Source organism: Camellia sinensis, chromosome 11, assembly GCF_055761805.1.
Source record: "Camellia sinensis isolate YWXY chromosome 11, ASM5576180v1, whole genome shotgun sequence".
NCBI lineage: Eukaryota > Viridiplantae > Streptophyta > Magnoliopsida > Ericales > Theaceae > Camellia > Camellia sinensis.
In genome coordinates, this window is record NC_138971.1 from 98884669 (window position 1) to 98899121 (window position 14453).

Here is a 14453-nt window from a genome sequence, read left to right on the forward strand (position 1 = left end):
GATAGTGTCACTTCTCAAATTCCTCACCTCGACTTAAAAGTGAGATTAAACCAAAGAAAAGCCAGATTATTAAGTTAATCGATATGAAAACTACCTTTTGTATTAAGTCTTTGAATTTTGCATCAAACTTAAAAATAAGATTAAACCAAAGAAAGGCCAGATTGTTAAGTTAATTAAAGTGAAAACAACTTTTTGTAATAAATCTTTGAATTTTATTTTAAATACAACAATAAGAGTAACTCGTGATAATATTGTGGGAGCCGAAAAAAGATATACATAAAACGGTAAACAGAGTACATCCAAGCCCATCTGAGATGGATTGAATGAAGCCAAAGCCTACTGGACTGAAAGTCATTGCCGAATAGACATGAAATACAAAATGAGGAGAACGCTGAGTTAAGGGTACTTGTGCCGTACGTCAGAGCCGAGTATATCAGGTAAGTCGGCATTGTCCCATTAAGTGGGACCGGGCTATCCCTTTCTAAAAAGTATAGTAGGGAGATGGGTCTTGACAGAGTGATGATGAAGGGCTAAGCTACATAGAGAAAATATCAAGGAGAATGACTCTATAAAAGGAAAAAAAGAGGTTGAAGGAGGAGATATGTTCTAAAAACTTGTACCTTAAGAAACGAAAAGCAGCTAATCTTTTTATAGAAGCTAACTTGCTCATTGGAGTGTTAATTCTAGCACCACCGGCAAGAGTTCTTCTATTTCAGATGACATCTCAAGGATCTCTTGAGGGCTTGTTTGGATTAAAGAAGTATTCCAAAGCCATATCCTCACAATTGGCGCGGTCTGTGAGAATACTCAAACTCATCCATGGCAGGCCTAGCTCAAGATCCTTCGATCATTGGAGACAAAAATGTTCTACTAGGAACGATATTCGGTTCGGAAGATACTCTCGCACAAAGGTCTTTGAACTTTGACTTGACAACTCCTTCTTTGCCTTCAACATCAGTAGAAGACGCCATGCAAACCTTGATAAACCAAGCAAAGCGGAATGAGCAACGTTTGGAGGATATGGCAGCTAACAATGAGCACCCACACCAAGAACTGGCAAAATCCCAACAGATTGGACCACGGCATGAACGGGGTCAATGTCCAAGAAGGAAAGCCTATCAGCGAAATCAATCCCAGAGACATGATGATAGTAGTAGTACATCAGATTCCTATTGGGAAGAACCTAGAAAGTGAGGCTGAGTAGACTTGTCCAGCTAGTTAGATAATGGAAGTCCTCCACAAGTGCGACGTGGATGTAAAAAGAGAGACGATGACTTAGATTTAGAAGATAAGCATGATCCTTTCATATGACGTATAGCCAAGGCCGTTTTTTCTAAGAAGTTTAAAGCATCGTTGTTCACTCTATATGATGGAAAGTCGGACCCCACGGATCACGTTCGTCATTACAAGCAAGCAATGACACTGCATGCAGACGACGAGGCATTCATGTGCCGAATATTCCCTAATAGTTTGGGACCGCTCACCATTAGATGGTATTACAAGCTTGAACTGAATTCAATTGGGTTTCCATCAACTCCAAAAGTCCTTCAGGGCTAGATTCATTAACAATAAGACTCAACCGAAACAAGTAGACTCTTTGTGGGCAATGAAAATTAAGCCGAATGAGATTTTGTGTGAGTACTTGGCACATTATTGGGAGTGCTTTAATTTGGTGGATGGAGATTGCAACGACTCCATAGCAATCATTGCCTTGAAGATGGGATTGGATCCTGATAGCTCGCTTAAGAGTTCGTTGACTCGAAAGCTCTCCAAGACAGTTTGGGCCCTAATGAAGAGGGTCGAAGAGTATTGCAAAGTGAAAAATGATGCAAATCGAGTAAAAGCCGGACTGTAAGCTACGGAATCGATAGCACCTATTTTGGTACAGTTACTGACTGCTGCACCACCAAATGAAACGCCACCACGGAGGAGCCCAAAGCCAAGATGCCTATCAAGAAGGAAGAACCGCCGAGATTAGTGTTGATAGAATGAACAATATCAGGTAAAAAATAGGTGCTCCAGATGGTCAGATAAGAAATACACGGAACTGTCTGAGCAAATTAGTAAGATTTTGTCATAAATCCAACATCTGGCTTTCTTTAAATAGCCGCCTAAGATGTTTGGGCCCCTTGACATGAGACGGAGAGACCTGAGATATGAGTATCACAAAGACCATGGGCATGTGACTGAGAAATGCTACGCTTTGAAAGATCATTTAGAAGACTTGGTCCAGGGTGGCTAACTAACTGAATACCTCCCCAAAAGGGGTTGACCCACCAGGTGTGGTTGTCATACGCCCCGATTCACCGCCACTCGGCATAATTCACATGATATATAGCTTTACCCCCACCAAACAGGGTGAATACAATCCAGTTGCAACAATTCTCCTAACCCAGCTCCGAGCCCCGTATATCAACCAAATGACTATGGTTGTCAAACAAAATTAGCTTCTTCGACGCTGATCTCGAACGGGTCACGATGCCTCATGATGACGCTCTCATGATCGAGTTATGAGTAAATATGTTCACCGTTGGGTATATCCTGATCGACCAAGGAAGCACCTCTGAGATAATGTAGTACAAAAGTTTCTTAAGCTCGGCTTTAAGGATGTGGATCTCATGTTGGCTGACTACCCTCTTTTCGACTTTAATGTCAATTTGGAATACCCTCTAAGTAAGATCGTAATACCAGTACATGTAGGCACCAAGACGCTAGAGGTTGAATTCCTAGTGTCAAGCTTCCATCACCTTATAATATAATCATGGACCGAACATGGCTCCACACTATGCAGGCTATACTGAGTACTTACCATCATCTCCTTTGTTATCCGACTCAATACGACATCGAGCAAATCCGTGGTTCTCAGAAGTCAGCAAAGCATTATTATCTCACAGCCTTGGTGAAGAAGCCAAAGTAACTAGAAGTGAATTCAATTGAATTTTCAGATCAGGAAAGTCTTGAGGATGTTGGGAAGAGCTCAGTTGAGAAAGTAACAGAAGATCTGGACCGAGATAATTAATGATGATCTTGAGAAATTCGTTTTGGTTGGCACAGGTCTTAGTGCCACCGAGCGACAAGAGCTGGTTCCTTTCCTCCTTGACAGCATCGATGCTTTTGCATGGTCACCTTATGACATGCCAGGGGTAGACCCCGCCATCGTTATGCATAACTTGAATGTCGACTCCAAAGCTAAGCCATTCGTTTAGAGAAACTGCCGTTCAACTGCCAAACATGCTGCGACCGTAGTTGACAAAGTTGACAAGCTATTGGAAACTGGGGCAATTTGGGAAGTTACCTATCCTACGTGGTTATCCAATACTGTCGTGGTAAATAAAAAGATGAGGTCGTGGCATGCCTGCATAGACTTTGCAGATTTGAACAAAACCTACCCCTAATGATTGTTTTCCTTTATCTTGAATTGATCAACTTGTGGATGCAACTGCCCAACATTAGTGCATGAGCTTTCTAGATGCTTATAGAGGGTATCACCAAATTGCCATGGATCCGGCCGACAAAGACAAAAGTGCATTTCTCACTCCAAGGGGAACCTATTGTTACAAGGTTATGTCTTTTGGATTGAAAAATACCATGGTAACATATCAGAGATTGGTCACTATCATGTTCAAAGATCAAATTGGCAGAACCATGAAAGTTTACATTAATAATATGGTGGTGAAGTCCAAAGAAAAGGGTGCACACTTAGCCAATCTTTCCACAACCTTTGATATTCTCTGGAAATACAATGTCACGACCCAAACCCGCCCCGATAAGGTTGGCATCGTAATCGGCCAGTAATCCTAGATTACCAGAGGCCTTTCTGTACAAAACATACATAACCGGGGCTTGCGGAAGCGAAAACAAAACACTAATAGTCCAAAGAGCTGTGCATTTATATGAACATACATTACATGCCAAAAATGTTAATTTACCCACTACATTACATCACATATAATCAAAATTCATGTGCAAAACATAGGCTCACGCCACATGTACAACCAAAACCAAGCTTCCTAATGGCCTTCTAGGCCTAGCCCCAACTCGGAGGCACCAAAACACCGGGTAGGCTTCAAAACGGCGGCTCGGCTCGAACTCCGCCTAGGCTTGACTCCCAGAGTGCTCACCTATAAATATATATATACAAACAATGAGCTAAAGCTCAGCAAGTAACATTAAAGTAAAGGAGTAGTGAACGAATTCCACATTTTATACATCCATAAAATAAATCATCCATAAACATATTCATCTCATATCAGAACATACATAATGGCATACTCCATAGAACATAACATTTGTCGTCCAACGACTAGAGTAACCGGTCCCGGACACCGATTAAACACATACCGAGATCTCGTAAACTGGTCCACTTAGGACTATCTATGGATGCCATACTAGATTCGTAAACTGGACATTCGTTCACAGAAAACATTTATCATTTCAAAACCATAGCATAACGTAGCACTTTTAAACATAGATCATACTAACATATCTTTACAGAAATGTTACTCACAGTGGGTTTCCAAAACCGATTGCACGATCTTCGCCTCTTGACCTGCAACTAACAACATTATAACACATTTCTTCAATACACATTATCATTAAATCACTTAATTCATGCCATTCTATTCTTCCCTTATGAAATTTCATGTTCATGAGGTGCCAAATGATGCTAATAACATGATAAAATCAAGTAATTCATGCCATATATGGACTGAATACAACCCTCAAAATTTTCTTGAAAATAAGTCCCCTGCTCGAGCGCCACTTTGTCCGCTCGAGCGGACTGTACAATTTTCCAAAACTGCTGGGAGGCCGATTTTCACGCTCGAGCAGGAATACCTCCGCTCGAGCGGACCACGCGAAAATCTAAAATTCTGGACTCTTCTCAAGCTTCAATCTCTCATTTTTGCAAAACCACTTCAAAGTGATGAAACTCAAGTCTCAAAACACTTGAAACACAACTTGAGTTAAGCATTATAGCTTCTAAACAAACCCAAATGCATCATATACAAGATCAAACCATGAATTGAGCTGAAGAATCATAACTATTCATGTAAAAGCTTCATTTCTTCATATCTATGGAGGTTCTTCCTCAAGAATGCCAAATATAAACATAAATCATCTATTCATACCATGCATGCTCAAATTAAACACATTTCCCCTTTCAATCCTTTTACTTGCCATGAGATTAAGGATGATTCAACCTTATTTCAAGAAACTAGAGAAGAAATTCTTACCTTAAGCGCTTAATTGGAGAAGATGTAGCTTGATTCTCTTTTTCCCCCTTCTTCCCCTTTCTCACGAATTCTCCTCTCTCTCTCTCTCTCTCTCTCTCTCTCTCTCTCTCTCTTTCTAGATTTTTCTTTTCTTATTTTTGAGTCAAAGAGTCAACATCCTTATCTATTTATAGATATGTCACAAAAAAAAAAAAAGAATTGTGCCATAATCTTGAGCCAAACAAGGCTTAACGAATCAGACAAAATTCAGTCCTCAATTTATTGTCCCAAATGGTTCTAAAAATTCCCGGTATCACAAAGGCGTGTTCAATTTCGTTTTCTGAACCCATTACGGTCATCAATTTCAGTCCCAAAGTTCTCATCTCAACAGATATTCTTCTAATTCAAACAGATATTCTTCAATTAATTCGCATAAACACATAATTAATTACAGATAAATATGACACATGTTTTGGGGTCATTACACTCGCCCCACCTTAAGAAGTTTGGTCCTCCAAACTTTGCTTATCCAGGCACAAGCTCAGTCAGAAACAACTCGACGGTTCTATTCAGTTATTCAGCATGATAAGGTAGTTCGTATGTCAATTCCATAACAATGAAGGCAGTATCGTAGCAGTCAAACACATAATGAACACATTTTACATATACTGAAGTCGGCTAACAAGTTCCATAGCGTTCAATTCAAAGGTAGTAACGTCGATATAACAATCCATAGCAAAGGGAATAGCAAAGGTAAATTTGTTTCATCACAGTCATAGTCAATTTATTTCATGCCGTTCACTTTCAATTGATTTAACATAATTTACGTATGATTTGTTCCGTCACAGTCACATGTTCAATATTTTCCATCGTATAAGTAACATAGCCATCGCACAGATAACAGTGCTAACATCACAGTAGATAATAAAAATCATACCTGTATTCGCTTTTCCAGTATTCTGTGTCTTTTCTGAAACTAGGGTGAAAACCCTTCCTTGCCTCAATGTATTCCCCTCAGGAGTAGATGTTACGGTTGTCTGTGGTGTCATTGTTGAGTTAACTCCACTAGCAATGGGTCTTTCATTTCTTACGTAAACTTGTGGGCAAGCTTTAGCTATATGTCCTTTTTGTCCACATTTGAAACAGACTCCAGTTCCACGGCGACAAATACCCCAATGTTGCTTTCCACATTCCCTACAAGTAGGTCTACCTACACTTCCACTACTGCCCTTTGTTGTATTATCACTAAAACTTGAGTTCAAATTTTCATTCACGGAGGCCACTGATTCACTAACTGTTTCCACTTTCTGTTTCTTGAATTTCTTACTTTCTGTTTCGGTCATTGTTGTTGGCTTACACATTTTCAAGTTAGCAATATTCGTTTCAGCCATCAAGGCTCTGTCAAGTACGTCAACATATTTTTCTAATTTCAACACATTCACCCTGTCAAGTACCTCCGCATGTAATCCACCCTCAAACTTCCTTGCCTTCTTGTAATCTGTATCAACCATATGAGGAGCATAACGGGCTAATTCAGTAAATTTACTCTCATATTCCGCTACCGACATAGTGCCTTGCTTCAACTGTTCAAATTCAGATATCTTCCTATCTCGCATACATTGTGGAAAATATTTTTCATAAAACGTCTCTTTGAATCGATCCCATGTTAAGTCCCTATTCTCACCTCGTACGAGCATCCACCATCTTCGAGCTTCTTCTGTCAGAGTAAATGTTGCTAACAAAACTTTATAGACATCTGTACACGGAAACACTTCAAAAATCTTTTCAGTTTCTAATACCCATGCTTCCGCTTTTAATGGTTCAATTCCCCCTGCAAATTCTGGTGGTTTCAGTTTCTTGTATTTCTTTGTCAAGGTGATAACATCATCATTATTAATCGGTTCCATTTGCACAGGTGGTGGTGGAGGAGGCGGAAATGGTTGTCTCTGTTGTTGTTGGTTTTGCTCTTGCTGTTGTCTCACCAACCGAGTTAAAGCTTCCACCATTCTTTCTAACCGGTCTATTCTGGCATTAGAAGATTCTAACTCATCTACATTCCTTGCATTAGTGTTCTCCATTGGTCTCTAGTACCCATAGCAGATAGAATATTTCATTCTCAACATAATAGTTCCTCTGTTGTCTCATCAGTTACAGTTCTTGTCTCTTTATCTATTCAAACACACGCACACATGCACATATGTTTATGCCATGCCCCATTTCTTTTCTAGGACACCCTACAGCTCATATGGACACGTGTGTGAGTAAATTAACTCGTGCGCTTTGATACCATTCTGTCACGACCCAAACCCGCCCTGAGAAGGTTGGCATCGTAACCGGCCAGTAATCCTAGATTACCATAGGCCTTTCTGTACAAAACATACATAACCGGGGCTTGCGGAAGCGAAAACAAAACACTAATAGTCCAAAGAGCTGTGCATTTATATGAACATACATTACATGCCAAAAATGTTAATTTACCCACTACATTGCATCACATATAATCAAAATTCATGTGCAAAACATAGGCTCACGCCAAATGTACAACCAAAACCAAGCTTCCTAACAGCCTTCTAGGCCTAGCCCCAACTCGGAGGCACCAAAACACCGGGCAGGCTTCAAAACGGTGGCTCGGCTCCGCCTAGGCTTGACTCCCAGAGTGCTCACCTATAAATACATATATACAAACAATGAGCTAAAGCTCAGCAAGTAACATTAAAGTAAAGGAGTAGTGAACGAATTCCACATTTCATACATCCATAAAATAAATCATCCATAAACATATTCATCTCATATCAGAACATACATAATGGCATACTCCATAGAACATAACATTTGTCGTCCAACGACTAGAGTAACCGGTCCCGGACACCGATTAAACACATACCGAGATCTCATAAACTGGTCCACTTAGGACTATCTATGGATGCCATACTAGATTCGCAAACTGGACATTCGTTCACAGAAAACATTTATCATTTCAAAACCATAGCATAACGTAGCACTTTTAAACATAGATCATACTAACATATCTTTACAGAAATGTTACTCACAGTGGGTTTCCAAAACCGATTGCACGGTCTTCGCCTCTTGACCTGCAATTAACAACATTATAACACATTTCTTCAATACACATTATCATTAAATCACTTAATTCATGCCATTCTATTATTCCCTTATGAAATTTCATGTTCATGAGGTGCCAAATGATGCCAATAACATGATAAAATCAAGTAATTCATGCCATATATGGACTGAATACAACCCTCAAAATTTTCTTGAAAATAAGTCCCCCGCTCGAGCGCCACTTTGTCTGCTCGAGCGGACTGTACAATTTTCCAAAACTGCTGGGAGGCCGATTTTCACGCTCGAGCGGGAATACCTTCGCTCGAGCGGACCACGCGAAAATCTGAAATTTTGGACTCTTCTCAAGCTTCAATCTCTCATTTTTGCAAAACCACTTCAAAGTGATGAAACTCAAGTCCCAAAACACTTGAAACACAACTTGAGTTAAACATTATAGCTTCTAAACAAACCCAAATGCATCATATACAAGATCAAACCATGAATTGAGCTGAAGAATCATAACTATTCATGTAAAAGCTTCATTTCTTCATATCCATGGAGGTTCTTCCTCAAAAATGCCAAATATAAACATAAATCATCTATTCACACCATGCATGCTCAAATTAAACACATTTCCCCTTTCAATCCTTTTACTTGCCATGAGATTAAGGATGATTCAACCTTATTTCAAGAAAGTAGAGAAGAAATTCTTACCTTAAGCGCTTAATTGGAGAAGATGTAGCTTGATTCTCTTTTTCCCCCTTCTTCCCCTTTCTCACGAATTCTCCTCTCTCTCTCTCTCTCTCTCTCTCTCTCTCTCTCTCTCTCTCTTTCTAGATTTTTCTTTTCTTATTTTTGAGTCAAAGAGTCAACATCCTTATCTATTTATAGATATGTCACAAAAAAAAATAGAATTGTGCCATAATCTTGAGCCAAACAAGGCTTAACGAATCAGACGAAATTCAGTCCTCAATTTATTGTCCCAAATGGTTCTAAAAATTCCCGGTATCACATAGGCATGCTCAATTTCATTTTCTGAACCCATTACGGTCATCAATTTTAGTCCCAAAGTTCTCATCTCAATAGATATTCTTCTAATTCAAACAGATATTCTTCAATTAATTCGCATAAACACATAATTAATTACTGATAAATATGACACATGTTTTGGGGTCATTACATACAAAATGAAGCTCAATGCCTCGAAATGTGCATTCGACATTGGATCAGGAAAATTCCTTGGCTATATTGTAAATTATCGTGGAATCAAAGCTAATCCAAAACAAATCAAGGCCATCATGGAACTTTGCTCACCAAGGTCGGCCAAAGAAATTCAAAAGTTAATAGGTATGGCTTCAATACTTAACAGATTTATTAGTCGGTCCTTAGATCTGTAACAACCCATATTCATATCCTAGTCATGTTTGCATGCATTTATATAATTCTGTCTTGCTAAGTTTGAATTCATGAATCTTGCCTTGTTTTGCTAAGTGTGTTGCATGCTTTGTTCCTCCATTGGTGTCTCAAGCCTAAGTTATGTCAAGCCTAGGTCATGTTATGCCTAGATCATTCTAAGCCGAGGTCATCTTTAGTCTAGAATTTATCTTGGAACCCCTTTGTTTGACCTCCACCTTCGCCTTGACATATTGGCCGAGATATCATTATCTAGGCCGAGGTGTTCATCACCAAGGCCGAGATGTGTACCATCTAGGCCGAGATGTTACCTTTGCACCTAAGTCATCTTGTCCTGGAGTGGTATGACCTAGACCGAGGTGTGGCACTTCTAGGCCAAGGTGTGGCACAGCTTAGTCAAGTGTTGTCCTTCCTAGCCGAGGTCATTGTCACCTTAGTTGCCGAAGTCTTGTTGTTAGCCGATGTCATTACTCGCCGGAGTGCCTTGCCGAGTAGCTTGTTAGATACACTTTGTCATAGTCTTGTCTTGTCAATCTATCACCTTTTTGAGGAGAGCCAACCAGCCATTGCCACGTGTCCGAGCTGTATGTTAAGTCAGCCAGCAGAGGGAGAAAACCTATCATTTTCTATATCTTTGTTTTGAAGAGGAGAGAGAAGCTCTAGAAGAGGGAGAATAAGTCTTTAGAGAGAGAAGTAGATTCCAAGCTTGATCCCTAGAGATCGAACCGTTAGATTCGTGTTCTAAGGTTAGATTCTTGATCTGCTCATGTTGTTCTTTATGTTCATGTTATTGCATTGCATGATTGAATATGATTTGTAAGCCATGCATTGCCTTGAAGTTCGGTTTTAGAAAGAGAAAATAGCATTCATGTGTTCTTCAAGAAAAGTCATGTTTTGATCCGAAAGCTCATGCCTAGATTCATGTTTTTGTGTTTGTTTCCGCATGATCTTCAAGTATGGGTACCCAGGTCCATGTTTTCGAACTCATAGCATGAAATCTCAGATTTTGTAATAAAGAAGTTATGATTTTTAGCATTCACATTCTTCATGATCTTCATGTTCATGTTCTTCCTGTTCTTCACGGGTGGAAACCCAGATCTCCAGACCTCACTTCCCGAAGTGTAGTCGCCGAGATCACTCTCACCTAGACCTCACACTTAGGCCAAGCATCGTATCTCACATTGGTCTACCTTGCATGATCACTTACACCTTTAGTTGTCTTGTGCGCACCTCGGCTTGCAGCCGCACGCCGAAGCCTAGGTAGCCACACCTCGGCCAGGAGGTATGGGACCTCGGCAAAGACCTGGTTGGTACCCAGCATGTCTTCCTGACATGTAAAACAGTGTTTTGACTTCCAACATGTTCTCCCGAGATCATTTGCATGCATGTAAGACTTGTTTTGAGAAGTATGTTCAATAGACTTTGCTATGTGTTTGTAGGACTTGGACCTTTGCCTTGATCCCGACATCCCAAGAACTATGTGAGTGGTATTTTTAATAAAGTTACGTTCTTAAGGTTTTGAAAAAGCTTTGCCTTGTTTTGATAAAAGTATTTGTTAAGCATGAATGATATCCCTATTTTATGTATCATGTATAAGCTTCGTTTTGGATGACAAGTTTGGAAGTCCGTACGTGCTAGGGGACTATAAGCATTCGTAGCACACATGTGAAGTCCGTACGCGCTAGGGGACTATAAGCATTCATAGCACATATGTGAAGTCCGTACGTGCTAGGGGACTATAAGCATTCGTAGCACATATGTGAAGTCCGTACGTGCTAGGGGACTATAAGCATTTGTAGCACACATGTGAAGTTCGTACGTGCCAGGGGACTATAAGCTTTTGTGGCACCTTTGTTGTTTTGTCCGGAATGTCATCACCCCATGTTTTAAGTTGACGTATGTTAAGTAAGTATGTAAGTAAGTTTTGAAAGACCAAAGTTCCATTGATGTTTTATTTCAAGCCAAGTTAAGCTATGTTATGTATGGTTTTGACGAGGATATACTATGTATTGTTTTAAAAGGATCTCGGGAATCATTCATTTAACCCCTTTATTACTTGTACCATTCACTGAGTATCCAAGCTCACCCTCCCTATGTATATATGTAGGTAACAAGCAAGAAGTCGGCTACGCCAAGATGTGTGTTTTGCAAGATGTTTGGGATGCATGTTATGTCTGCAATCTGAAGATTATATTTCTTAACTTGTATTTCATGTATTTTGTTTATGTCGGCTTGTGAAACCCTTTGTAAGATGTAATATGTATTTTTGTACTTTGCTCTAATTGTATTCAAGTTGTAAAGCTATGTAAAGATGTATGCCATTCCATTTGACTTATGCACTGCTCTTATGGACCACTTGTATTTTAAATTATTGCTTCCGCACTTGTGAGCCCATATATTTATACTCTGATCGTGTGTGAATTTTGAAAGTTGGCCTTCGGTAATCTCGGATTACTGGCCATCACAGCACCAAACTACTAGGGGCGGTTTGGGGTCGTGACAGAATGGTATCAGAGCACGAGTTCCTTATAGTACGTTATTCACACACTTTGAGTCCTAAATAGCATAGGATGTCCCCTAGAATGATGTTAGGATTGCATCATGTCGCTTGCTACTTGGCAAGGTGTGCATCATCTCGGCATGAGCATTTGTCACATCGGCATGATCATGTTCACTTGCATACGTGTTCATTTGTTCATTTTGTTCTAAGAGTCACATCCTGCATACTCCTAGCATCATGAGAAGAGGTAGACCTCCAGTTGGCCGAGATTAGTCCAAAGACAGGTTGGACACATTAGAAAGGATTGTCGAGAGTTTGGCCGAGGAGTTAAGGCAAGCAAGGCAGCAGAACGCTGGTACCACCTCCGCCCAGGCCGAGCAGACAGATGGCCGACACGCAGTTCCACCACCGCCAGTACCACAAGTGCCTCCACAGCTAGCCTTGTATGGAGACGACACCCTGACCTTGATCAAAGAATTCAAGAAGATGAAACTGCTGAAGTTCCATGGAGGTATAGAGCCGATGAAAGCAGAAGCATGGGTTCTTGAGATGGAGAAGTTGTTCGAAGTTTTCTCTAGCACCGACGCCCAGAAGGTGTCGCTGGCAACATTTACACTAGAAGACGACGCTCGTAGATGGCGGATGATGATTCGAGAAGGCAATCCAGACTTGACTTGGGTCAGATTTTTGGAGCTGTTCTATGACAAGCATTTCCCACTCAGTGTCCGATATCGCAAGACCACAGAATTTCAGATGTTAACACAGGGTAGCAAAACAGTGGCAGAGTATGATCGTGCCTTCACCGAGTTGGCAAGGTATGCACCACACATGGTCGACAACGAATACAGAAAAGCTAGGAAGTTTGAGAGTGGGCTACGAGGGCCAATACAAGATCAGGTTAATTTGCTCAACATGCCGACGTAAGCTGGAGTGTTAGATAAAGCCATCCTTGCAGAAGCCAACCTGAACAGAAGTCACAGTTCGGGGAAGAATTAGAGGAAGAGGCAGACCTATGACAATCGCAAAGAAGAGGCAGACCCGAATGATGCCGAGGAGAAGACAGAGGTGGACAGTCCCAACAACGCGAATCCGAGAGGTGGCACCAGGCTGACATGTGCAAGTTGCGGGAAGCTACATTTTGGGGTTTGTCTTCGGACAACTGGAGCATGTTTCGGATGTGGTGACATGGGTCATCGCATTAAGGATTGTCCTAAGATAAAAGCTAGAGATGATAAGAAGAGATGAGGAACCGACATTCAGAGTTGTTTTGGGGAGCATGGAAAGTTGAGTTTGGAGGACCAAACTTCTTTAAGGGGGGAAGGATGTAACAACCCATATTCATATCCTAGTAATGTTTGCATGCATTTATATAATTCTGCCTTGCTAAGTTTGAATTCATGAATCTTGCCTTGTTTTGCTAAGTGTGTTGCATGCTTTGTTCCTCCCTTGGTGTCTCAAGCCTAAGTTATGTTAAGCCTAGGTCATGTTACGCCTAGATCATTCTAAGTCGAGGTCATCTTTAGTCTAGAATTTATCTTGGAACCCCTTTGTTTGACCTTCACCTTCACCTTGACATATTGGCCGAGATGTCATTATCTAGGCCGAGGTGTTCATCACCAAGGCCGAGATGTGTACCATCTAGGCCGAGATGTTACCTTTGCACCTAAGTGATCTTGTCCTGGAGTGGTATGACCTAGACCGAGGTGTGGCACATCTAGGCCAAGGTGTGGCACAGCTTAGTCAAGTGTTGTCCTTCCTAGCCGAGGTCATTGTCACCTTAGTTGCCGAAGTCTTGTTGTTAGCCGATGTCATTACTCGCCGGAGTGCCTTGCCGAGTAGCTTGTTAGATACACTTTGTCATAGTCTTGTCTTGTCAATCTATCACCTTTTTGAGGAGAGCCAACCAGCCGTTGCCACGTGTCCGAGCTGTGTGTTAAGTTAGCCGGCAGAGGGAGAAAACCTATCATTTTCTATATCTTTGTTTTGAAGAGGAGAGAGAAGCTCTAGAAGAGGGAAAAGAAGTCTTTAGAGAGAGAAGTAGATTCCAAGCTTGATCCCTAGAGATCGAACCGTTAGATTCGTGTTCTAAGGTTAGATTCTTGATCTGCTCATGTTGTTCTTTATGTTCATGTTATTGCATTGCATGATTGAATATGATTTGTAAGCCATACATTGCTTTGAAGCTCGGTTTTAGAAAGAGAAAATAGCATTCATGTGTTCTTCAAGAAAAGTCATGTTTTGATCCGAAAGCTCATGCCTAGATT